General features: G+C 43.7%; 1 long non-coding RNA gene across 1 annotated transcript in view; it reads left to right on the top strand.

Moving 5' to 3' along the window:
* Positions 1-26,107, top strand: part of LOC148526943 (uncharacterized) — a 122,672-nt gene extending 96,565 nt beyond the window's left edge. Inside the window, exons 2-3 of the long non-coding RNA XR_015878212.1 lie at positions 24,925-25,239; positions 25,969-26,107. This is a non-coding gene — a long non-coding RNA (uncharacterized LOC148526943). The remainder of the gene's footprint in view (positions 1-24,924; positions 25,240-25,968) is intronic.
* Positions 26,108-27,698: the final 1,591 nt, after the last annotated feature.

Below are 27,698 nucleotides of genomic sequence, written 5' to 3'. Positions count from 1 at the left end.
AGGGGACTTAACCGTGGGGCTTAGGGGTCTGTTCAGCAATAGTGACGATATTGCCCAGAATATTATCGGGCAACATCGTCACAATTTTTTAGCAATTATAAATATTTATGGCCCCTATTCAGCAATATTTAATGCAGGGACAGCGGTTGCAGTAACATGCTGTCCCAGCGATGTTACAGAAGGGATTGTTTTCGGTTTCCAAAAACAATTCCTTCTGTTTGTTCCTCTGCGCATGCTCTGTCATGTGCTCGGGAACAGTCTCCGTCCTGGCTTCCCGGTGACCGCGGTGGGGTAAGTACAGCTCCAGCCTCTCCAAATAGATTGACATATGTATACAGGCTTTATATTAGCCTCTATACATGTATATGTATGTGCTTTTATATTTAAAATGTATATATACATTATAATTATATAATAGTACATAAATATGAATGAATACAAGCTAGTATAAAGCCTGTATACACATGTCAATCACTTTTGGCAGGTTTAATAGGCTCTAATTGGCCTTACCTGCCGCCGATCACCGTGAAGCAGAGACGGAGACTGGGCGGGCTTACAAGTTGCTGCAGGGACTTATGGGAAAATTTCCCTCTGTCCCTGCAGTTTTTGGGAAATTTAAGGCATTTTCTTCATATAGCATCATTCTGAAATGGCGTTATATACAGTAATGATTTATCAAGTGATTTAACACTTTGTGCTATGCTGAATAGCAAAAAGCCTTAAAGCACTGTAGAGATCAATGGCTGATCCCTACAGTGCGGTACTCAGCGATATGGAAATTAGTGGAGAAGATAATTGCGTTATCTTCTCCATGAACCCATTGCTGAAAATGGGAATTTACATAACAAATACGGAATTCATAGTTTCCGTATTTTTTATGTCAAAAAATCAATGCTGAATAGACCCCTATATGTGGGGTATGGGGCTTCCAGCAGAATATAATTGAATAGGTCCGGACACTTAACCGGCTGCTAAAAGCCCTGTGGATAATTGAATATGCCACTATAATTGTATATTATAAATATGTCTTGTTGAGAAATAAGAGTTTTGTGAAAGTGTCAAATAAATGTAAAAAAAAGTAATTAAAAGTTGTAGCAATAGATTTGTGATTAATAACTGTAATAGAGGGTGGTACCATACTAGCTGTAAAATAGATGATAAGAGAGTGAGTACTTGTAAATAGATATAACAAAAGAGAACAGAGAACATTATTAATACCTAACTATAGTGTAAATCATTGAAAGCTTTCAATGCTCTTCTTGTAATAGATTACATACTACAGTTGTTAGACCATTGAAAGCTTGCAGTGATTTCCAATATAGTTAGGTATTAAACATCCTTTGTTTTCTTTATGTCTATTTGCAAATGTACTCCACTCTCTCATCATCTATTTTACACCTAATATGGTACCCCCCTCTATTACAGTTGTTTATCACAATTATACTGTATTGCAGTAAGATGTAAAAGTATTGAAAATTAATTAAAATAATTAAATGGATACATAAGAATAGTTATGGAAAAAAATAAAATAGCTCATTGACGCAACTGATAGAATATTCTAACTGTACTAAATTTCTGTCTGTTACAGATTTCTTCTCACCTTACACATTTTGATCCTTTTTGATTATTTTTCTACCTTTCAAAAATACTGTATACTATATACATTACTAATAATAACTGTACTGTTTTAGCTGCTTCAGTGATGAAGAGTGTGTGTGCTCTTTAATGTGGTCACTGTGGCAATTGAGATATTTGACTTATACTCTATATGAAATACATGAATAAAAATGGAAGGTGACCAGATTCTTTTTGTGCCAAGGAGAGCAGTACCTTCAGCCAAGCGCACCAACATGCAGTACAGCCATATTCTTTATCATTTAGACCAGGGGTGGGGAACCTCAGGCTCGGGGGCCATATAAGGCCCGCGGGATCATTTGGTCTGGCCCTCTGAATTTTTTTCTGCTAGCCTTATCTGGCTAGTAGGGTGCCTAGAATGGCACACTACAGCCAGAATCTATGCCGCAGTGCCTCCTAGAGTGTTCTTAGGACACTTAAGACAATCACACCGCTGCCCTTACAGCTCCCCAGAGCATCCTCAGGATGCTCCTGGCATTGCTGTAATCACCGGCCATTGTGGACTGGGCAGAAAAAAGGTTCCCGACCCCTGATTTAGACAATCACAGGAGTATACCACTGTACTAAATTAAACATGCTTCAGATGTACATAGTCTGTACACATTCAAGTTAAGCTATAGAAGTTTCATGACTTACTGATTGTCCATACACCACGTAATATAAGATGAAAAGTGCAACAGAGATGCTAAGGAGAAGCGTGCCATATTTTCCTTCAAATATTGTGGGCAGGATATAATAGGGTTTTGGAAATGTGGTAGTTTGTTGCTAAACTCACACATTTTTAGAACTCACACAATGTAATAGGGTGTGAGAACATGCAAACTTGCATGTTTCTTGCTTTTCCACAACTTACGATGGCCAAGCTCATATCCAGATGTTTTCCCAGAGAAAACATACAACTTGGCCAATGTACTAGAGCGCAAGCTTTTAACTCACACAATATTACACATTACTCACCTAAAACTCGCAAAATAATAGACCTTCTTCAGGCTAGCGAGTATAGCCTGAGCAGGTGCGAGTTACACAGACACATGCACAGATCAGTGAGATCCGTACATGCTTCTGTGTGAAAAAAACAATTAATGTGTTAAATAAGTTAAAAAAATTATGTTGGCCCCCCTTAAAAGCACAACCAGCACCCGGCTTTTCTGAGCCGGTTCTGGTTATGAAAATATGGGGGAAAAAGGACTTAAGGGACCCCGTATTTTAATCAACCAGCACCAGGCCTGGTTGTGGAAATACGAGGGACAAAATGAGTAGGGGTACCATGTATTAGCCACAACCAGCAACAGACTCTTTCTAGCAGGAGTGTAATGCTTCAGCCATGGAACCCACTTCATGGGCTCCCCCTGCCAAAGCATTAGCACCACACAAGACCGTGGATCCCTAGGGAGGTGGGGACCCCCCATTAAAGGCTATCCCCGGCACCCCTGGTTGGTGGGTACTGGGTTGATAGTCTAATAAACAGAATACATACTATTGTCCTTTACAGGAGTGTTAGAGGTCCTATCAAGCCTCCCCCACATGCTGGTAATTGGAAAACCACAAGTACCAACATGCAAGAAATTAAAGACAAGACTCACGCCCCATGACAGTATAACTTTTTTACAAACACACATACTCACCTTGTTCCTGGTGTAGATCGTGTCCTCTTGTCCAGTAGAAACCAGATCGGGACCTGTTAAAAAAAAAAACATACACAACTACCCCTTCAGTCCTCTTCGGTCCATGTAGGCATCCACCATCTTCTTAAAATAAAAATTGGCAAGCCCGGACCCATCAATCATAGTACCGTCCTCTAAGGACAGTACTTCGCGAATTACGCTACAGCCTCTGCATTTCCCATAGAATGCATTAGTTGAACATTCATTGGCTGTTAGAGGCAAGCCTCTGCCTCTCTCAGCCAATGAGAGGTTCCCACCATTGACTTCAATGGACACAGCACTCAGATTTGCAATGCAGTCAGGAGGCGTCTATTTACACCAGACGGCTCCTGCTGCATTTGCATATGAGTTGTATGCTATTTCACAGCCGCTTCCCTGTAGATGTGCTATACCGTACAACGCTGAATTCAGAACCTGATGACATTCTGAATGTCAACTAGCTGACCAGATACCCAGGGATGATGTATGATTTTGCACTTACTTATATTAATGTTATATACAGTATACTTTGCTGTTATTTAACCTACATGTGCGGGAACCCCAGTATGTTGATTCAGCCACAAAAGCCTAGGATAAGAGAGATTGATCTACAGCAGATGGCAACCAAGAGTATTCCAAAGGTAGTTGTCATTGAAAGAATATATTTACTTACACTACAAAATGGGCAAACAGAGGGGAAAAAAATGTTGTTTGAAATAATTAACTAATTTTTGGGATTAATAACAAATACAGTAGTTCAGGGTCATCTGTATTCCTTTATAGTGTGGTTTTATTTGCATTCTGGGAGAAATTGTTCAAAATATCAATTTGTGGCAAAGCAATGATTGCAGCATTTGTAATTAATACACCTTTTAGTACCCAAACAGAAATAACATAATTTTTTTAACCCATGAAAGGCTTAACATTGTACACCTTTATGAACTTGAACAACAAGCCTGCAGACTGAGGAGTGTTAATATTGTTTTGTGACATCACGCACCTATGAATTAGGGGTGTGCACCGGCCACTTTTCGTGTTTTGTGTTTTGGTTTTGGATCTGGATCTTTCTTCGTGTTTTGGATCTGGATTGGTTTTGCCAAAACCACCCTTCCGTGTTTTGGGTTCTGGGTTTTGTGTTTTGGATCTGTATTTTTTTGAAAAAAAGCATAAAAACAGCTAAAATCACAGAATTTGTAGGTTTTTCTGCTCCTATGCTATTATTAACCTCAATAACCTTAATTTCCACTCATTTCCAGTCTATTCTGAATACCTCACACCTCACAATAGTGTTTTTATGTCCAAAAGGTTGCACCGAGGTAGCTGGATGACTATGCTATGCGACACGAGTGGGCGGCACAAACACGTGACCCATCTAGGCGTGAAACTGCAGTGGCAGACAGGATGGCATTGAAAAACTAGGCCCCAAACTGTACATAATGCAAAGAAAAAAAAGAGGTGCAAGATGGAATTGTCCTTGGGCCCTCCCACCCACCCTTATGTTGTATAAACAGGACATGCACACTTTAACAAACCAATCATTTCAGCGCCAGGGTCTGCCACACAACTGTGGCTGAAATGATTGGTTCGTTTGGGCCCCCACAAAACAAGCTGGCAATTTATCTGTCCCTGCACAAACTGGCTCTACGGAGGCAAGATGTCATCCTCATCCTCCTCATCCACCGATTCCTCACCCTCTTCAGTGTGTACATCCTCATCCTCACAGAGTATTAATTCGTCCCTGCTGGAACCACAGGTCCCTCTGTACGTTCTGGAGGCTGGTCTCCCTGGAAGAGTTGATAATTCATTTTATGAACATCATCTTCTCCACATTTTGTGGAAGCAACCTCCTACACCTTTCGCTGACAAGGTTCCCGGCTGCACTAAACACTCTTTCGGTGTACACACTGGAGGGGGGGCAACTCAGGTAAAATAGAGCCAGTTTGTACAGGGACCTCCAAATTGCTTCTTTTTCCTGCCAGTACAGGTACGGACTGTCTGACATGCCTACTTGGATGCTGTCACCGATGTAATCCTTTAACAGACAGTCGCTGCTGCTTTGAGGATTCAAGTGCGGCTACAGCCCACACAATTCACAAAGACAGAAAAAAGAAGAATATTTTTATTGTTTGTGTAGCACACTTTGAGGGTGTCACCACCCTTTAACAGACAGACGCACGCTTGTCGCTGCTGCTTTGAGGATGCAAGTGCGGCTACATCGCACACAATTCACAAAGACAGAAAAAAATAGTTTTTTATTTTTTGGAGCACTTTGAGAGTTACACCACCCTTTAACAGACAGACGCACGCTTGTCGCTGCTGCTTTAAGGATGCAGGTGCGGCTACAGCCCACACATTTCACAAAGACCGAAAAAAAAAGAACAATATTTTAATTGCTTGTGTAGAACACTTTGAGGGTGTCACCACCCTTTAACAGACAGACGCACGCTTGTCGCTGCTGCTTTAAGGATGCAGGTGCGGCTACAGCCCACACAATTCACATAGACAGAAAAAAGAAGAAGAATATTTTTATTGTTTGTGTAGCACACTTTGAGGTTGTCACCACCCTTTAACAGACAGACGCACGCTTGTCGCTGCTGCTTTAAGGATGCAGGTGCGGCTACAGCCCACACAATTCGCAAAGACAGAAAAAAAAAGAACAATATTTTAATTGTCTGTGTAGCACACTTTGAGGGTGTCACCACCCTTTAACAGACAGACGCACGCTTGTCGCTGCTGCTTTGAGGATGCAGGTGGAATCTAGACGGGATTTGGAACCGAGGACACACTACCTCCATCAATTGTCTAAATCCCACTGCACTAATGTCGGATACCGGACGCACGTCTAACACCAACATAGCAGTCAAGGCCTCAGTTATATGTTTTGCTTCAGGATGACTGCTGTCGTACTTCATCCTCATCGCTAGGGACTGTTGGAGGGTCAATTGTTTAGTAAAAGTAGTGATGTTCCTACTTCCTCTCTGGGATGATGAACAACTCCCAGCAGCAGCAACAGCACTAGGAGGAAGTGGTTCTTGATCTTTCCCTATTTTATTTTTATCGGAGAAAGTTTGGTCCTCCATTTATGTTATATTGATATATATACGTGCGGCTAAAGCGCACACAAACACAGAAAATATTTTTTTATTTTTGCTGGAGAGTAGTGCACTTTGTGGGTTACACCACCCTTTAAGAAATGAGCCAGCCGGCTCTTTACTTATGGGACACAGGCGCACGCTTGGCGCTGCTCCTTTGTTGATGCACGTGCAGCCACAGTGCACACAAGTCACAAACACAGAAAATATATATTTTTTTGGTTTGGAGTGTACTTTGGGGGTTATAGAACCCTTTAACGGTCAAGCCAGCCGGCCCTTTACTTATGACACAGGCGCACGCTTGGCACTACTTTGTTGATGCACGTGCGGCTACTGCGCACACAATTCACAAACACAGAAAATTATTTTTTTTTTGGTTTGGACTGGAGTGTACTTTCGGGGGTTACAGCACCCTTTAACGGTCAAGCCAGCCGGCCCTTTACTTATGACACAGGCGCACGCTTGGCACTACTTTGTTGATGCACGTGCGGCTACTGCGCACACAATTCACAAACACAGAAAATAATTTTTTTTTGGTTTGGACTGGAGTGTACTTTGGGGGTTACAGCACCCTTTAACGGTCAAGCCAGCCGGCCCTTTACTTATGACACAGGCGCACGCTTGGCACTACTTTGTTGATGCACGTGCGGCTACTGCGCACACAATTCACAAACACAGAAAATAATTTTTTTTCTGGTTTGGACTGGAGTGTACTTTGGGGGTTACAGCACCCTTTAATGGTCAAGCCAGCCGGCCCTTTACTTATGACACAGGCGCACGCTTGGCACTACTTTGTTGATGCACGTGCGGCTACTGCGCACACAATTCACAAACACAGAAAATAATTTTTTTTTTGGTTTGGACTGGAGTGTACTTTCGGGGGTTACAGCACCCTTAACGGTCAAGCCAGCCGGCCCTTTACTTATGACACAGGCGCACGCTTGGCACTACTTTGTTGATGCACGTGCGGCTACTGCGCACACAATTCACAAACACAGAAAATAATTTTTTTTTTGGTTTGGACTGGAGTGTACTTTCGGGGGTTACAGCACCCTTAACGGTTAAGCCAGCCGGCCCTTTACTTATGACACAGGCGCACGCTTGGCACTACTTTGTTGATGCACGTGCGGCTACTGCGCACACAATTCACAAACACAGAAAATAATTTTTTTTTTGGTTTGGACTGGAGTGTACTTTGGGGGTTACAGCACCCTTTAACGGTCAAGCCAGCCGGCCCTTTACTTATGACACAGGCGCACGCTTGGCACTACTTTGTTGATGCACATGCGGCTACTGCGCACACAATTCACAAACACAGAAAATAATTTTTTTTTTGGTTTGGACTGGAGTGTACTTTCGGGGGTTACAGCACCCTTAACGGTCAAGCCAGCCGGCCCTTTACTTATGACACAGGCGCACGCTTGGCACTACTTTGTTGATGCACGTGCGGCTACTGCGCACACAATTCACAAACACAGAAAATAATTTTTTTTTTGGTTTGGACTGGAGTGTACTTTCGGGGGTTACAGCACCCTTAACGGTCAAGCCAGCCGGCCCTTTACTTATGACACAGGCGCACGCTTGGCACTACTTTGTTGATGCACGTGCGGCTACTGTGCACACAATTCACAAACACAGAAAATATATTATTTTTTTAGCACTTGGGGGGAGCACCCCTGATGGACAGAGCACCCCCTGGACAACACTACAGCACCCCTTTAGGACTGGGACACTGCACAGGACTTTGGAGTGGACACAGCCCCTATGGAGAACTGACTGCACAACACAGTCCAGCCAGCCCCTATGGACTTTGAAGTAGTGGACACAGCCCCTATTAACAACAGCAGCACAGCACAACACAGCCAGCCCCTATGGACTTTGAAGTAGTGGACAACAGCAGCACTACACTACACTACACTACACAGCCCTAACTCCCACCCTCCGTCTTCACTGTCCACAGCCGAGTGAGAAAATGGCGCCGACGCGGGTACCTTATATAGGATCCAAAACCCGCGAGACTCGGAAGGCGGGATGATGACGTTTTGCCTCGATTTCAGATCCGAGTCAGGCGGGAAAAGTCGAGCCTGATTCGGATCGGACTCGGATCGGGGGGGCTCGGGGGGGTTTGGATTTCAGAAATCCGAACCCGCTCACCCCTACTATGAATACACCTGTATTTACGGAGACTTGCATACTTTTACCAGAGAAAATGGGGATATAATTAAAGGTTATAAAAAGCCATAAAGCCTCATATGTGGGGGAGTGAAACACGTCAGAGGGTTATTAGCGCGCTGTTACTGTTTTATACAAGCCATTTTCTGTGAGGATTACCCTTGTTCATTCTCGAGATCATCAACATCGGTGCATCTTGTATCGTACTTCCAAATGAGATGGAGGTGCCTCAGCTGTGAGTGGCTGTGAGGGCAGTGGAGCAGTAATAATCCGGATGGCCATCTGCATATTCACCGAATTTGGGATATCAGTATATACAGCCAGAGCTTCCTGTAACAAAGTATCCATCCCTCTGTCAGAAACTCTACTCAAAATAAAACACATGATGGGACTTGTGGTGGGTTGGGTAGGGTATGCCGGCACTCGGGATCCCGGCGGTCAGAATCCAGATGCCGGCATCCCGAAAGGGTGACAATACAGACAGAAGGAGTATGCTCTCCTTCCCCTACCCCTAAATTAATTAAGCCTGTCATTGGTCAGTCCCTACGCTGACTTTCAAAAATATGAGCACTTGGCTCTAGGTATCACATAGATTTAAATACACATTATGCTTTTCTAATAGGTTTAGGTGCTGGCTCACTGGCTTAAAGAGACAGAACCACACCCAAGCATACTAACTAATGACACCTGTGGTATATGCTGACAAAATTTTACTTACATATAAGAACATGAGGTGCAAGAGCAAGTGTGACCACAAAATTATTAAATATTTAAATGGTGTGGTCACATACCACTGACACCGCAGATGTTTGAGTGCTGTGGGCAAAGTGAATGCCAGCTGCCTGGACATCACAGGGTCTCCCACGTCCCGCCAGCCAATCAGAGGCTGCTTCATATCTAGTGGCCTCTCATTGGCTGGAACCCATGTGTACCCCAACCAATGAGAGGCCGCTAGATGTGAAGCGGCCTCTGATGGATGTGAAAAACCCAGTGACGTCCCAGCAGCTGGCATTCACGTAGTATTGGTATGTGTGACAAGACACATACCAATACTAGTCCGTTTGGTATCGGGTAAGCATTTTATTGTTTTGCCAAGACCCCGCGGGATCCTACAGAGACCAGCGCGAGGATCAGGTGAGTATAGGATCTTTGTTGCAGGTACAGTACTCACATTGGAATCTACGGGGACATGGGGACAGAAACATCTTGTAGAAGGTAAGTATGTGCTTGAATTATGCATGTAATAAACTTTTATTAAATACAGCATATGTGTGTACTGTCTTTATTTAACTATTTATTTTACAGTGGGGGTTTAGGTGCTGGCAGCCTGCTGGCACTTGTAGTTCCACAAGTACCAATGGGCAGGCATGTTGGCACCTGTAGTTTCACTGTAAAATACAATAGTTTCATCCTTTTTTACACTTTATTACCCCCATACCCACCACTCCAGAGGTGCGGGGAAGAGCCCTGGGGCTTCAGACCAAGCCTGAAGTTTGGGAGAAAGGGGGACCCCTTTTTTTAGGGGTCCCCACCTCCCCTGAGATCCCCGGCGTGGCCTGACCAACTCGGGGTGAGAATGCTTTGGCCCTGGAGACCCAGTAATAGGGTTTCCGGGCTGTGGCATTACACCCAATATAGGGGGACCCCTACACATTTTTCCCCCCTATATTTAAAACCAGGACTGGCCCTGCAGCCAGGTGCTGGCTATGAAATGGTGGAACACTACTCATTTTGTTTCCCGTCATTTTAGGAACCAGGACTGGCTGACAAGTCCGGGGCTGGTTATGCTTTTGGGGGGACGACCCCACGCTAATTTTTTCCTTAAATTAACCCTTACAATGAAGAAAAAAGAAACAGTCTGCACATATTTCACTGATATATGCAGCTTGCTTGTTCAAGAGAGAAATTCGGGGGATGAAATCGGGGCTTCAAAATGGACAGGATCGACCAAATACAACCGTCAATCAAAACGATCTTGTCAAATCCAGGAGCTTGGAAAATTCCTGATTTTTAAAGTGAAAAAAATGTCCGTTTTTGATCTACCCTATCCGAGTTGAAAAACGGGACAAATCGGGACCAACACGAATCTTTGTAAATTTACTCCTCAGTGCCTTTGTAAATAGTACACATGATAATACAGAAATGGAATGTCAAAGTCTGTAAATTAAGCATATTTGTATACATTCAATGTAAACATTGAGGGGGAGATGTGCTAGACCTTGGAGATAGATAAAGTACCAACCAATCAGCTCATATCTGTCATTTTACAGGCTGTGTTTGATTGATGTCAGTTAGGAGCTGATTGGTTTTGTTTATTAAAATCAGATTGTAACAATATTCCATAAATTTAAATTAGGAGCTGATTGGTTGATACCTTATCTCTATTTACTTTATCACTCTCCAAGGCTTAATAAAACTCCCCCTCAGGGCCGGTGCAACACACTCAGTAAAGGGATGCATTGCAGGGAGGCGCCAGGCTGGAGAGGAGCTCCCCCCAACTGCTGCTTCTGTTGTGTCCACTGTTGCTGATGGCCGGTGCAATGTATAATAGTAGCAGTGTGCCCGGCTACTTCCATGCCGGGTGCACCGCTACTGGGAGCAAGCTGTGCAGACAGGAGGAAAGTGCTCTGCAGTAGTTCCCGACTCACATCCAAGCAGCTGCATTGTTATTGGCTGGGTTTCCTCTTTTGAACCGCCTGTTGTAGGCGGAGTCTGATGGGCATCAGATTCAGGACAGAGAGCAGGCGATTTCAAGTTGTGACCAAAGAGTGTGAAAAGCTAGTGGCTGGGCGGGCATAGTGCTGCAGAGCCCGGAGAGAGCGCTTTGGGTCTGGCATGGTGAGAAGTCACCAGCAATCTGCAAGCAATGTAACTGTAATAACTTTCCAATCCATGGTAGGAACCCGGGCTCTCGCCAGAACAGTAATAACAACCTGACGAGACCCATTTATCTCCTTACACTGACTGGCTGCATGGAGAGGATGGGGCTAATGTGACTAGCCCTGCTCCTTTACGGATCCCTGCGAATATCGGCATTATGCATGAGGGGGTGGGGGTTAATGATTAAAGGTGCCCACCCCCATCAGCAACCTGCAGCATCTGCTTCATTAAAAAGTGTGAGTATGTATGCTGTGTTAGTGTGTATGTGTGTTAGTGTGTATATACTGTATGTGTATGCTGTGTTAGTGTGTATGTATATTAGTGTGAATATACTGTATGTGTATGCTGTTAATGTGTATGTATGTTAGTTTGTATATTCTGTATGCATGTGTTTGTGTGTTTTATTTGTACATTAGATAGATTAGTTTTCATGTGATGCTATTGTTCAAGTCTGGGTCTCCCTATCTGTGCCTTTATTAATTATGAGATGACCCCCGGCAAACAGTAGTAGCTTTTTGAGTGGTTGGTTCTATTGTCTCCACTTTCTTGTATATAGATGACTGTGGAACGCATTGTTGAACATTGATTCAGGTTCACAGATTCAGTAGCAACTTCCGACTTGCGGTCCAGGCTGGAAGGCCTGGCACCAGTATGAGGAGCGTATGAGGATTCTGCTGCCCTGATATACTTTGTAATAAAATACAGAGTGGTTTATTGCCACTGGGTTGTTCTCTGATGGGTCTATATTGTCTACTTGGTCCCTATTGCTGAAAATTTGCTACACAGGAAATGACATCATCTCTTGTAGATGATGCTTGGTAAGCTGTAATACAGGAAGTTTCTTTTGGCACCAATTGACTAGTTGACACACATGTGTATACAGTATACAGGGAGGCGCTAGGCAAGGCCACTTTATGTCCTGGATTGGATTTGAGATCCTGCTGCAGTATATTGATTTTTGTCTTGACATAGATCCTGCTGGATCAAAACATCAACTTTGAATTTACTTGGTTGACTGGCAAAACAATAAAACACTGAAGTAATATTGAAGTCTAGTGAGTGCCCTCACAGAAAATTCTGTGTTTGCCCCTGCCATCGGTGACTTGCAGACAAGATGGGTACGGGATGTCGGCGCTCGGGATCCTGGCAGTCAAAATCCTGATGCCGGCATTCCAACAGGGTTATGATACTGACACCTGTCCATCGGTATCCTAACCCTCCCCCTCTCCCTAACCCTCCCTCACTGGTGCCTAAACCTAAGCTCCCCCCTAGTGCTTAAACCTAAACTCCCCCCTAGTGCCTAAACCTAACCTCCCCTTCCTGCACCCTAAACCTAATCCCGCCCCCTTTATTGCCTAACCCTAATCCTCCCCCTAGTGCCTAACCCTAACCTTGCAACTTAGTTTTGGGATGCCGGCGGTCAGGATGCCGACGCCGAGATTCTGACAAGTGTGGGGATTCCAACATCAGCATTCTGACCGCTGGCATCCCTTTTGTCGGGATACTAAATGTATCACCTTGCAGACACAAGTGCTGTCTCCACTGCTGTCCTTGCTTCCTAGGACTAAGGCCATTTGAATGGTCCCTGTATTGTATATCGATCATTAAAGTGCTGTGTGCATTTTGTAGAGGGCGCTAGAATAGTCTCCACGTTAATAGATGGGACAGTGGTAAGTGTATTTATTTATATTCTTTGGCATAATTTTTCATGTTGTATCGTCGATTTAGAGCATGCCCACGTTAGATAAACCTTGCCTACAGAGGTTATTATCACACCTGTTTGCCCATTGTAATGAAAAGCTGGGCCACTTATTTGTGTTTGTCCCCAGACTAAGAGTTGCCAGCCAGCCCCTGAATGCTACTAATATATATTACAGCGGGCAGTGCTAATGCTGCCTGTCCTGTGTGCTCTGCCCCATCCCCCATCTTCCGCAGTGTCTGCAGGGACCGGGAGAGACATCACGATGTCTCTCCACAGCCAAGTCCCACAGCAGGGCCACAACTAGGGGAGGCTAGAGGTGCACATGCACTGGGTGCCAGTATGCAGGGGGTGAAAAGGGGCTGACTCAGCCCCTGCACACCCCGTGCAGTCTTGTAGTGCCCGGTGACTTGGGGGCTGCAGATTCCATGCGGACGGCTCCGTCCGCATGGGCTCTGCTGAAGATGGCCATCCAAAAATGGTTGCAGCCAAGGAGAAGACAGATGCTAGAGGTCCTACTGGACCTCTAGTGTCTGTTAGGCTAGCACATTGCACATAGTGTTCCCAGAAGTGCCGGGAACACCGGCGCTTCCGAGTTAAGATGCAGAAAGCTGCATCTTCTCCCGTGAAACCTCCTGGCAACGAGCAAAAACCCCCTGGCAATGAGCATGAAACCCCTGGCAATGAGCATGAAACCACCTGGCAATGAGCATGAAACCCTCTGGCTATGAGTATGAAACCCCCTGACAACAAGTATGAAACCCCCTGGCAACGAGTATGAAACCCCCTGGCAACGAGTATGAAACCCCCTGGCAATTTTTTATTTATTTATTACCAGTAATTTGTATAGCGCACACATATTCCGCAGCACTTTACAGAGAATATTTGCCCATTCACATCAGTCCCTGCCCCAGTGGAACTTACAATCTATATTCCCTATCACATGCGCACACACATACATATTAGGGTTAATTTGTGTTGGGAACCAATTAACCTAGCAGTATATTTTTGGAGTGTGGGAGGAAACCGGAGCACCCGGAGGAAACCCACGCAAGCACAGGGAGAATATACAAACTCCACACAGGTAGGGCCGTGGTGGGAATCAAACCCATTACCTCAGTGCTGTGAGGCAGTAACACTAACCATTACACCATCTGTGCTTCCCAATGAGCATGAAACCTCCTGGCAATGAGCATGAAACCCCTTGACAACGAGCATGAAACCCCCTGGCAACAAGCATGAAACCCCCTGGCAATGAGTATGAAACCCCCCCTGGCAACGAGCATGAAACCCCTTGACAGCAAGCATGAAACCCCATGGCAACAAGAATGAAACCCCATGGCAATGAGCATGAAACCCCTGACAATGAGCATGGAACCCCTGGTAATGAGCATAAAACCCCTGACAACGAGCAGATAATTTTAGAATAATTAGAAGCCTTACTGTGGGGCATAAAATGGTGTCGGGCAAATATGTAAGTGGCACTTTGGTAATAGGCATTACAGTGTGTGGCATAATGTTTAATGGGCATTATGGTGTGTGGAATAATGTAAGTGACTATACCAGGGACATCTGACTATTGTACTGCCTTATGGAGGAGCAAGGACAAAATCCATGTACGGGAAGGGAGAGGGCGCAAAATTACTGCCTTGCACCGGGTGACAGATATCCTAGTATCGGCCCTGCCCACAGTGACCTGCGTTGAGGAGCTGTTCCGCCAGCAGCAGAAGAGACTGCACTGTGATGGAGAGACTGACTGTCTGATAGCCTACAAGCTGGTGTCAGGCTGAGAGACAGTGCAGCAGCAGTGCAGCACTAGTGTCTGCCCTGTTCACAGTTACGGATTGGGGGTGAGTGCTGCAGCAGTCTGCATATGTTATTAATAAAATAAATGATGAGGAGGAGGAGGAAGGAGGAGGAATGATGAGGAGGAGGTGGAATGAGGGGAAGGAATGATGATGATGATGATGATGATGATGATGATGATGATGATGATGATGATAAGGGGCTCTACTTTGGAGTAATGTGTATAAGATGCTCTACTGTGGAGTAATGTGTATAAGGGCTCTACTGTGGCATAATGTGTATAAGGGCTCTACTGTGGCATAATGTGTATAAGGGTTACTACTGTGTGGTGTAATGTGTATAAGGGGTTTACTGTGTGGCATAATGTGTATAAGGGGCGCTACTCTGTGGTGTAACGTGTATAAGGGCCCTTTCTGTGAATAATGGACACTACTGTGTGGTGCAATGTGAATAACGGACACTGATGTGTGGCGTAATGTAAATTGGTACTTTTGTGAGATCACGCTCCTTCCCAGTAAGGCCACGCCCCTTTATTTTTTACACGCGCCTTTGATGCGCACTATCCCTGTTTAAAATATAGAACATACTATATTAATAAATAAAATATAGAAATACTATAAAGTACTATCATTGCGTAAAGAAACATGTCAAGATGACATATTTGTAGGAGGGCGCACATTTATAGTTTGCAGGGGGCCGCTGACCACCCTAGCACCGGCCCTGCTCCCCCTGTATGTGTTTTATGTCATTCTATGTGCCATTTTCCACATGACAAAAGTTAAGGAGCATAACTGCATAATGTTCATGCTAGATTAGAAAACCATTCATTAAAAAATAATCCATGTTATTGAATTAACACCACATGATGGTTTGCTCTCAGTACTGTGTGTATCAGCTACTGAAATATTCCCTGTGTTTCCATTTGGGTTTCTGCTATAACACCAGCCAAGTAATCAGGCAGTCTGCACATTTACCAGTCAGGATACAGCTATAGATGAATATTTTGGGACATGAAGTTTTATCGTTTGTTGTTTTTGACAATCTGGGCTGTAACTCCGGTCTCCAAAGGAAACACAATCACAAATGTTATATATAATGACTACAAACATGCCCTGCCATCTGTTACACAGTGCGCGGACGGGGGAAACATCAACTGCCTTAATGTGACTGAATTTCAGCTAAGTAGCTATATTGAACATTGCAGGCGTGTTGTGTATGGAAATACACCCTATAGAGCAGCTATTATATTACTTTATTTTTCTTACTAACACTGTTTATCTCGTCAGAGTAATAGAAATGTTCTCTAGGAACACTTGAAATTTAATAATATAAACAACTAAATAAGGACAGAAAACATGCTACAATTAAAAATAATGTTGCTCTTTTGGGATATAAAGGACGTTGCAATGAAAAACCCATTATTGATATTTTTCTGCATATATTATGAAGCATATAGAAAAGAAAAAGATTAGCATTATGCTAACTATCAGTACAACATCAGTCATGTCTTTGAAGGTGTAGGGTTTTCAGGCACTGAATATGTGTTATTGTTTGGATGAAATGACACTAGCCTATATTTAGTTAGGGTGACCTACTGCTGAATTAGTGTAAATATTAGAGATGTGCACAGACCCCCATGTGTTGGCTCTAAATCATCATATTTTGGGGGTTTTGGCAAAGCCACCCTCAATTGGTAAACTAATAACATCTAATATAATGTAATTTGGACCTGTTTTTGTTAATAAACAATTATTAACATCAATAATATTCATTTCCAGTCGATTTTTTTTTCACCTCACAGCTCACAATATTGTTTTCACCAATATTGGCTGAAGACTGCAGTGTGCGTGCTGACTAAACTAAGCAACAGAGCAGCGGCACAAACACATGGCAGTTTAAAACAATTTAGCACACATCTATGAAACAAAGGGGCAGATGAATGAACCGCCGAAGAGGCATCAGCATACACTGATACCGCTTATCCCCAATGGTGGTCTGAGTGGTAATTGTTATACGCCCCTGTTAATATCGGTGCTGCTATGGGCAGGGCAATGTATGAACGGTCAGTTCGCCTGACTGTTCAGCCAGCTAGAGCTATCAATATCGATAGTTGCAGCTTGGCGATGTCCTATCCCCGCAGCAGGGACAGCGCTGTCCCTGCTGCGGCAGCTACACGTGGAATCTCGCGATGCTTATGAGATCCCTGGCATGCTCAGTGGAGCCGGTCAGGAGTGAGACACAGTGCATTAGCACTAGGCTGATGCGCTGTGAGCTTTAGCAGGGATCGCTATAGGGGATAGATGTTAATACATCTCATTGTTAGTGCTTCCTGCTTCACCTCAGTAAAGAGGCGAAGCAGGAAGCGTTATAGCGGCACGATAAGTGATGGCAGTTAATACATTATATGACCCTCAGTGGCGTAACTAGGGTATTTGGAGCCCAGGGTAAATCGAAAATTAGAGCTCCCCCCAAGTGTGCGTGGCGAAGGTGTATGCGCCGAAAAAAAATGGGCGTGGTCACAAGGGATGTGGTCACTTAAAAATGGGGCATGTCCACATGATACACACCCCTTTCTCCTCACTCTGAACATTCCTTTCCATTCCATATGCACCTTAATGCAGTGCCTCTTATACAGTCCCCCCTATGCAGTTCCCCCAGTAGTGGTCACCCTTATGCAGGCCCCCAGTAGTACCCCTTACACAGTACCCCCAGTATGCAATGTCCCCAGCAGTGGTCCCTCTTATGCAGGCCCCCAGTAGTGCCCCTTATACAATGCCTCCAGTAGTGGTCCCCCTTATGCAGGTCCCCAGTGATGATCCCCCTTATGCAGTGCCCCATATAGTGGTCCCCGCTATGCATTGCACCCAGTAGTGCCCCTTATACAGTGCCCCCAGTAGTGATCCTCATTATGCAGGCCCCCATTAGTGATCCCCTATCCAGTGCCCCTTATACAGTGCCCCCTGTAGTGATCCCCCCTATCCAGTGCCCCTTATACAGTGCCCCCTGTAGTGGTCCTCCCTGTTCATTGCCCCCAGTAGTGGTCCAATGCAGTACCCTTGAACCCCTTATATAGTGCCCCCAGAAGTAGTCCCCCCTATGCAGTGCCCCAGTAGTGGTCACCCCTATGCAGTGCCCCTTATATAGTGCCCCGAGTAGTAGTCTCCCTATGCATTGCCCCCAGTAGTAGTCCCCCCCATGCATTGCCCCCGGTAGTGGTCCCCCGATGCAGTGCCCTTTATATACTGTCCACAGTGCCCCCTGTAGTGGTCCCCCCCAGTAGTGCCCCTAGTAGTGGTCCCCCCTCTGATGCGGTTCCCCTAGTAGTAGCCCCTCCGGTAGTAGACCCCAGTAGAGGATCACCCCCCGATGCAGTGCCCCCAGTAGTAGTCCTCCCTGAAGTGGTTCCCCCCCAATGCAGTGCCCCCAGTAGTAGCCCCCCAAGCAAAGGTCCCTCCTCAATGCAGAGCCCCCAGTAGTACAGACAAACACACGAGTAAAAAAAAAAACACTTACCTAAATCTCCGCTCGAACTCCTGCTTCCGCCGCTGTTCGCATAGCGGTCCTCCCGGACTGGCGCGCACTGCATTATGGGAGAGATGTCATGACATCTCTCCCATCATCCACTGTAGAAGCTGGAAGGCGGAGCTCATGATTGAGCTCCAGGCCAGCTCTTGCAGTGGGCGCAGCAGCAGCAAATGAGAGTCTGTCTGACTCTCATTGGCTGCTGAAACACACACATCGCCGCCGCACTGACCCTATAGAATGTTTCCATTAATCCAGAACGAACATCCTAAAGTAAAAGCCTAGTAGAAATATTATATATTTCCAACACACTTTTCCAACAGCAGCACCTAAGAAGACACATGGTGTTCTGAACAAGCAGCAACATCCTGCACCCATTGCAGTACATGGCAAGGGTCATATTGTGGTCAGTACAGAACCCCGCCAGTACAGCTGTCTGAGGTAGCATCTGGACGCTACACCCAAGGGTGCCAATGGTTCCAACTGCAGGACGCTGCAAAGCAATAAAGGACACCTCACCAAGAGGAATGATTCAGAGCCACTTAGTGGCTAATCAGGGGGACGTACGTCAAGGCTGGCTGGACCAGGTATGTACGGGAGGTGCTCCCTAAAGAAGTGACCTACACCCCAACTCCCAAATATTGCCTCCTTATCATTTCTATTTATACAGTGCCTAGAACATTGTGCCTCATACATAGAATAAACAGTACAAACCATATAAGACTCTGTCATTACTTACGCACATAGGCAACCACCTCATAGACACGACACAGACAAATTATTTGCAGTGCTCTAATCAATTCCCTATCTAATAGAATGTTACCTTGTATGTGGGATTCATTATTGCTGCTACCTAGGATATTCAAATGGAGGTGAGTATGAGTATGTATCTATATAGGCAAGCAGTCTACAGGAGCAGATTTTTTAATTTGCTAATTCCTTGCCTTTATACTGTAGATTTTTATTTTATCTATATCAGTTATTGTTTATTTCCTATTTATCTGCATATAATTTTAACATTTATTGACTGTCTGGATATGTTTATTGTATGTATCTACATTTACCACATATGGTTTTAGATTTATTTCAAACTTTATTATTGTATTTGCTTAAAATATTTACATGTTAAATAGAATTAAAATAATAAAAGTATAATGGTGTTATTACAATAACAGTGTTATTTAAAGTTTGCGCCAACAAAAGGGATACACACCCATACTCCCAAAACTTGCATCCTCCAAAAGATATCTTGTTTTGCATGCAGGTGCAATATTAACTGCACTATTGCCTCTAACCTGCTTTCAACAGGAAAGACCCAGATATCCTCAGTTCCTCCTATCAGTAACAGTTTGCACTAACAGAGGATGCATTCTTGACAAACTTATCCATGCATGTATCCAAATAAACTAGAGATGAGTGAGCCACACATTTTTTTGTTTTGTTTTAAAAACATCCTCATGTTTTGTTCTTGATTTTGGTATTGGTAATTTTTAGTTTGAGTTCACCAAAAAGTGAAAATTTGATGAAAAATTATAAAATACATATAAAAAATAAATATAAAACATAAGGATAGGAAAGTCAGCAAAACCAAGGTTAGTGAACTAATAAACAATAAGTAAATTGTTATAGGCTACACAGTATGTTGTATCTGATCAGTAGAGTACACTTAAAACCCCTTATGGACATTTTATATACATTTTATACAACCCACTGCAAGGTGCTATGGATCCTTTTTGGTGGTTTATAACTAATAATGATTATAATAAACGCACTTAAATTAATTAGATATAATTTTTTTTGTATATATGATCTTCTCAGCATGATGCTCCCTTGTGATATTTTATCTAACTGGAGGACTCCAATAAACGTGATTTATTTGTTTGATTCTGAAACATTATACTATATTCAGTTATTATGGAGTTATCATTGATATCCTGCTACACTTTGTTGATATAACCTTTATATAATAACCTTTTGATTCATTTTGGTTCAATAATAAATAAGTTACTAGTTCCAATTATTCTATTATTAGAGAAGTCTTCCATTAGTATTGTTTTCCAACATGTTTTGTAGAATGACATTGATTATTAATGATATTTTATTTTTGATTTCCCTATTGTCTGTTGTAGTGTAACATGTATTTGGTTTTTTTTTCACAGTGTTCTGTTCAAACTATATATATGTGGTGCTACTTGTACAACCACAGTAAATGCCAATAGCAGAATAAATGGGTTTGGGATGGGAGTCTGGTATCCCAATGCTGAGAATCCTGACAGGGGACACATACTGTAAGTTCCCTAACCTTCCCTCACTGCACCCTCCTGTTCTGCACCCTAACCCTCCCTACACTGCACCCTAATCCTCCCAGTTAGTGCCTAAACCTAAACCTCCCCCGGTTGTGCATAACCCTAACCCCCCCCACTGGTGCCTAACCCTAATCCCCTTGTCTGTAACCTGACCCTAACCTCCCCCCTCCTGCAGCCTAACCCTAAACCCCTGGGGTGCCTAAACCAACCTCTCCCCCCTGCGGCTAACAGCTAAGAGCACCCACTGTACTTACCATAAGGATGCTGGCTGTCAGGATTACAGCATCAGCATCTGTGCTCATGTTGGGATTCCAGCTCCGGTGTCCTGTCTGCAGTTCCGGATTCCGGCGCTGGAATTTCGTCAGCCGTCAACCCGATGGTCGGCAATTTAACTACATCCCGAATAAATTAATATAAAATGATTATTATTATTGTTATTATTGCTATTATTAACAGGACCGCCATCAGGGTGGGACTGCAGGGCCCAGAGAGTGAGGGGGCCCAGACGGTAGTGGTGTGCATTGCACTGGCAGCCAGGAAGAAGAAATGGAGCCATCAGCTTTCCAAATAAGGCGCCGGCCGCAAGCCAATTAGAGCTCATGGAACTGCAGACAATCAGAAGCGGCTGCTCCTGCTTGGCTGCCGTCCGTGAGCTGTGATTGACTCATGGCTGGAGCCTTATTCAAAATGCTGCTGCACTGTTTCTGCCCCCTGGCGGCTGCTAGTGCAAGCTGCAATCCAAAATGCTGCCATCCGTTTCTCCAGGCTTGACTGGCTGCCAGTGACAGGTAAGTAGTTACTGATCCTTCCTTGTACACCCTTTTAGTACAGCCAGCCTTCCCTGCGCCACCCCCTTCCCAGTACAACCAGCCTTCCCTGCGCCCCCCAATACAGCCATCCTTCTCTGCACACCCCCCCGCTCCGCCAGTACAGCCAGCCTTCCCTGCAATTTCCCCTTCCAGTCCAGCCAGCCAGCCATCCTTGGCTTTTTCAATGTATTTTATGTGGATCTGGCTATTTCAATGCATTTTATGTGGATCTAGCTATTTCAATGTATTTTATGTGGATATGGCTACTTTAGTGTATTTTATATGGATCTGGCTACTTCAGTGTATTTTATGTGGATTTGGCTACTTCAGTGTATTTTATGTGGTTATGGCTAAATATATTATAGAATTGATGTCGCTTTTCTGGTTTACTGTGTTTGTGAATTTACAGCAGTTTTCTCTCCTATATTGCTGTATTTGTATAGTTTCATATATTATGATAGATTGCCATGTTATAACAACCACCCCAACTGCCCAAACTTTGAGAATGTTTAAATGGTTTACACACCAATAGATGCCTCACTCCAGATGTAACGCCACCCACATTATGCACAGCTCCGCCTACCTCTGCCCATCCCCCGGGGAGGGGAGCCTTGTCTATTTTGTCAGTACTTGGCCCAATAATTTCTGATGGCAGCCCTGATTATTAATAATAATAATAATAATGATAATAATATTTGAAAAAACATTGGGTGCATCTCCATAAACTGACCCATCAAAGCAATAAGTTAGTGTCGCTTGAGCAACTGAGTGTTATTGTTTTGTCAAGTTGCTGTATTAACCACTTAACTGGCCAGTATTTTTTCCAAAAACTGATATTATTCAAAAGAAAAACTCTATGCATGGGATTTTATGGAACTTAAAGTACTATTCTGGCATCAGACAAAATGTGTTTTGTTTATTACTGCATGTCCTACAGTATATTAGGTATTATGTTTCAAACCTTGTTACTTAGGAGTATTACAGTACTACAGTACCTTGCTGTCTGCAATTAGTGCATTGTGACACAGTGCATTACAACCAGCAGTGTTACTGTATTGATGCAACTAACTGTCAGTAAGGAATATTTGACACCACTATAGCATTGTTTATTCATGTACAATCAGAGACCATACACATGTTCAAGTACTTTGTATGATACAATTTCCATGCATCTTTAGTTGGCTATGACCTTACTTCACTGCCACGAGCACACAACTATGATCCTAGTCAACTCCACATTTTGGCACTAAGTAACAGGTTTGAGGCTTAATGATCATTACTCTTTCATACTAGATAATTTTGAAGCCTGGGTTGCCTCGAGTATAGCAGCACACCTGGACCTAGAGACATACAGTGCACAGAGAATACACCATTCTGTCAAAAGAAAAACTTTTTTTTGGTGTACGTCAAGCAGCATGACACAATACAGTACGTCGTCAGTCGGCCAGTGGCATATCAATAGTAACCAGTAACGCCACCACCAAGATAACACTGTATATATATGATCTGCAGTCCATAATAGGCATCTATCAAAACACACAAACAATCACAAATATATATATTTTATATATTTATGATTGACTTAGCTGTTTAAGATGTCCTTGGCGGGCACTGTGGGAAGCTCCTTGAGATGGCCCTTTCCCATATGAGTCAGGGAGCTCCAAAACTTGCTTAGCATAGAATCTTCTCTTGACTCTTAGGACCTCATTCAGAGTCGCGGCCGCATTGTCGTACGATCAATGACCGCAAAATCCGATTGTACGGCAGGGCGAGTGTAAAGAAAGTGACGCCCATTCGCTAGCACTGCACCTCCTCTAGCTACCGACTGATCTGAATGAACGATCGAGTCAATCGTAGTCAGGCGCTGTCAGTCGCTGTATGCTAATTATGTTCTGATGTTTGCGGCCGTATGTGCTGTTTTGATGGTCACACGTCATGTTTACATGGACAATCGATCAGCTTGTTATTAGCTTGTTGACAATTATCTAATTAAGTGTTTAACGCTTGCTGTTCTTTCAAACGAGTTTTTTCTCATGTGTCAATAAACTTTATTGTTCATTTCGTGGTTATTTTCTCCGTTCTTATTTTTTCACACAATTTTAAAAACAAAGTAAGGTTTATTAACTGTGAATGTCCGTTTGCTATTTGTGTTAACTTTATAAATGCATGTGCATTTTGCGTTAGGATCATTTGCACTCTTATGTTTGCAATTGCAAACTGCGTGTTGTAGCCAATCAAGGGCCTGATTCAGACCCACTCGCGAGCGGCTGTCCGCTCGCAAGTGGGTCGATGTTCTGGACTGAGCATGCGCACGACGGAGGGAGCTCCGTCGTGCGCATGCGCCAGACGCGACGAGCGAAGGAAAGTCCTTCGCTCGTTGTGTCCGATCAAAGGGGGCGTGCTGTCAATGTTGATTGACAGCACGCCCCCTTTGGTAGGTGTGCCAGGGGTGTGCCTCCCTGACAGGGGCGTTCCCACGGGAACGCCTCCCGTCAAAAGCCGGCCCACTGACATCACTAGTGATGTCAGTGGGAGTGATTTTGGCTCTGATAGAGCCAAAATCACTCCGGAGCTTGCGGTTGAAAACCTCAACCGCAGGCTCCGGCTCGCAATTTCGATGGTCGCGATGGTCTCGACCATCGCGGCCATCAAAATGCACGCTCGTATAGCCTGTGGGTGGTGACCCACAGCTATACGAGCGTCCAGAAGGACGCTCCATTTTCATGGAGGCCGGCCCTCATTCAGAGCGTGCGCTCTGCTCAGAGCGTACGGCTCTGAATGAGGGCCCAAATGTGACCTTATTTTTCGTGACACATGATTAAAGGATTGGCCAATAGTGGGTTTTTTGAGGAAAGTGAAAATATTTTAGCCAATCATCTTTTTTGTACCCCATGTATATTTCATGTTTTCTGTAAAATCGCCCATTGCCATCATGAGAGCCGCAGCGTTTACCAGGAGAGAGTTGCTTGTCCTGGTAAACATGATGGACAGGCGTATTACCCAGGCTGTGCCGCCCATTTCGAATCGCACAAAGCGGGCGGCCTATGCGGAGGTGAGGCGAGCCCTCCGATCAGCGGGGTATAGGAGAAACATTGCCCAATTAGAGTGGCGCTGGTCGGACCTGGGCCGCCGGTTGCCTGCGCTCCTCATGAATTTGGGGGCGCAAATACGCAGACGTAAGTATGCATTTGTTTAAAAGTATTAATTAGTGGACTGTTAAAAATGTATGTTCCTTTGCCAATTATTTTAGTCAATGTTAAAAAACCCTCCTGTATGTTGTCCCTATTGTACAGAATGTGTACTTGTATTGTGTAACTGAAATTCTAAACTTTTTTTTTTTATTTTATGTTTACATTTTAGAAGCCCAGCAGAGACAGAGAAGGGCACGCCGAGTGCAAAGACAAGCTACTGTAAACCAGCAGCCTTCACCTGCATCTCCTCAACCCAGCCCTCCCTCCCCACCACCATACTCCCCCAGTAACTCTCCCTCCCTCTTCCAATCCTCCCCAAGTCTTCCTCCCTCCTCTGCCCACTCATCCCAAATGTCGCAAATCTCCCCTCCCTGTGATCTTTCCTGCTCCATTTCCCCTTCAACCATTCCCCCCACTCCCGAATATTCTCCCTCACTCGAAGGATCTCCGGCACCATCTGTTGCTGTGTTGGAACACTCTCAGGGTATGTTTTTTTTTATTTAATTTTTTGGGGTGTTGTTGTTATCCATGTATTTTTACAAATTTGTGACCTTTTTTTGTTGTTTTGAAAATTTTCTGTATGGGGTTCAACATCATTGCGCAATAATGCTGTTTTTCAGAATTACGACCTTATATTTAGTGGCTGGCCCTTTTTTTGATTTGGGGACTTCAAAAATATAGGTTTATTGGTTTTTCAACAATGTATTGGAGTTTTAGGAAATAATGATTACATTTGGATTAGTATTTTACAATGTAAAAAAACCTGGCACCAAACTTGGCAAGGTGCTAGGAACCAGACTACCCTTGTTGATGTTGTGTACACTGTGTTTAAAATGTACTAATGTACTTAGGCAAAGTGATGTTTTACATAGCAAACCAACACATTCTATTTTTGGTTTATCAACAACATTCTAGAATTGAATACGTGCATTGTGTTTTAAGGATATGGCCATCATGACTTAAGAATACACCTCCCATTATTTGTAACATCATCATAGTGGATTTTGGCTTATGCCACATAGTTAGGGTTTCAAATTAGTTGAACAACAGAAAAGTAGAAACCTATTAATAATGTTGTGTGTCTGATACTTTCAAACACACCGTAACATCAGTGTGATTAAACACTTTTTGGTACATTGAATAATGTGTAATGTTCAAATGTTTCTAATTGTAATTAAGTATTTAAGCCTCAAAATTTTTATATTTTCCACAGATCTAACCCACATCCTGAGGGAAATTTGGGAGGAGCTGCGAGAGACCTCGGGCTATTTAATGCAGGCCTACTGCTGCCTACAAAGATTAGTGGGTCGTTTGGAGGATGTGTAGTTTTTTGTTTTTTTGTTGTTTACATTTTTATGACACTTTTAAAAAAAAAATAAAGTTTTGTTATTTCCAACATTTGTCCTCTTTTTTGACACACATTAAAGGGTGTAATTCTGCATGTCAAAAAATTTTTGACCAAAGGTGGGTGCCTTTCCATAGTGTAAGAACTTAAAACATGTATTAGTAAACCTTAAGAACATTTGCAGTAATGTAGTTTATTTTTCAATTATGGGTTGGCATACATTATACACCTCAAAATGGCTTACAATTTTTTAAAAGAATCAAACAACAACATTTTTAATTCATTTAAAACATTTATTACATAACAAACATGTTGCCAACAGGCTTTTAATGGTAAAAAAAAAATCATAACAGATTCAAACATAACAAATGTCCTCATGGTTTGGGCAAATTAAACATCTGGCTTAGTCAAACATAAACAACTATAGTAAAAAACAAACAGATTTGGAATGGAAAACATATCAATTACTAAAACAAAAGGCAAATTAACTAAACATGTTGGGGGATATCCGTGCAAAATGTGTTAGTTGTCCAAAAACATACAGGGTATTGGCAATGGGTTCCATTTTTTTAGCAGGTTTTGGAAAGTGTTGTGATTTTGTTGGTAGGAAAAGAAAACAAAAGAAAAAGGTACACATTAAAATACATTGGCAAACTTGTATTTTCTTTTCCAAAAAATTTAAATATGCTTACCTAAGAAAATGTGAAATGACATAATCGTGTCTGGCCCCCCCCGACAGCATCACAATACCTTCCTCTGGGGTACCATTCTCTGGCAAGGCCTCCTCTGGCTGCATGGGTACTCGACTCCTTATTGCAATGTTGTGTAAAATCCCACACAGGACCACAATGCGAGAAACCATATCTGGCGAGTACATGAGTGCACCACCAGAGTGATGGAGACACCGGAACCGGCCCTTTAAAAGGCCGATACAGCGCTCCACCACCTGCCTGGTGGCAGTAAACGTGGCATTATATTGAGTTTGGGGCCCTGGTGTGGGAGTCAAATAAGGAGCCAGGGCGTGCAAGGATATCCACTGTCACCTGATGGAAATGGGACACCAAAAGATACATACATTTACCATAGAACCTGTTTACACTATTACTAGAAATACATACTGGATTTTTACTTACCAAGAATCCACGCGTCACCAGCTTGCAGTGTGCTTAATTTGGGCCAAATCCCTGAATGCTGGATCACATACACATCATGGCTGCAGCCTGGGAATTTGGCATTCAGGGAGAGGATCTGGAGGGAAGCATCACATAGCACCATTACATTTAGGGAATGGTAATGTTTGCGGTTCCTATATATTTGTTCCCTGCATGCAGGGGACTGAAGTGCTATGTGAGTGCCATCCACTACCCCTATGACGTGTGGAAAGCCTGCAATTTCAAAAAACTTCTGCTTTACCACATCAAGGGCTTCCGTATCCAAAGGCATACTAATAAAATGTGCTAGATGATTGAAAAATGCATCTAGCACACGCCTCAGGATCTGTGAAAATGAGGGCTGGGAGAGGCCACCCACCAGCCCCACAGTGGTTTGGAAGGACCCTGAGGCACAGAAATGTAACACCGCCAACAACTGTGTAAGTA

The sequence above is a fragment of the Taudactylus pleione genome, unplaced genomic scaffold (assembly GCF_031769625.1).
Source record: "Taudactylus pleione unplaced genomic scaffold, aTauple2 ptg000093l, whole genome shotgun sequence".
Classification (NCBI taxonomy): domain Eukaryota; kingdom Metazoa; phylum Chordata; class Amphibia; order Anura; family Myobatrachidae; genus Taudactylus; species Taudactylus pleione.
This window is presented reverse-complemented; position numbering and strand designations above follow the sequence as displayed.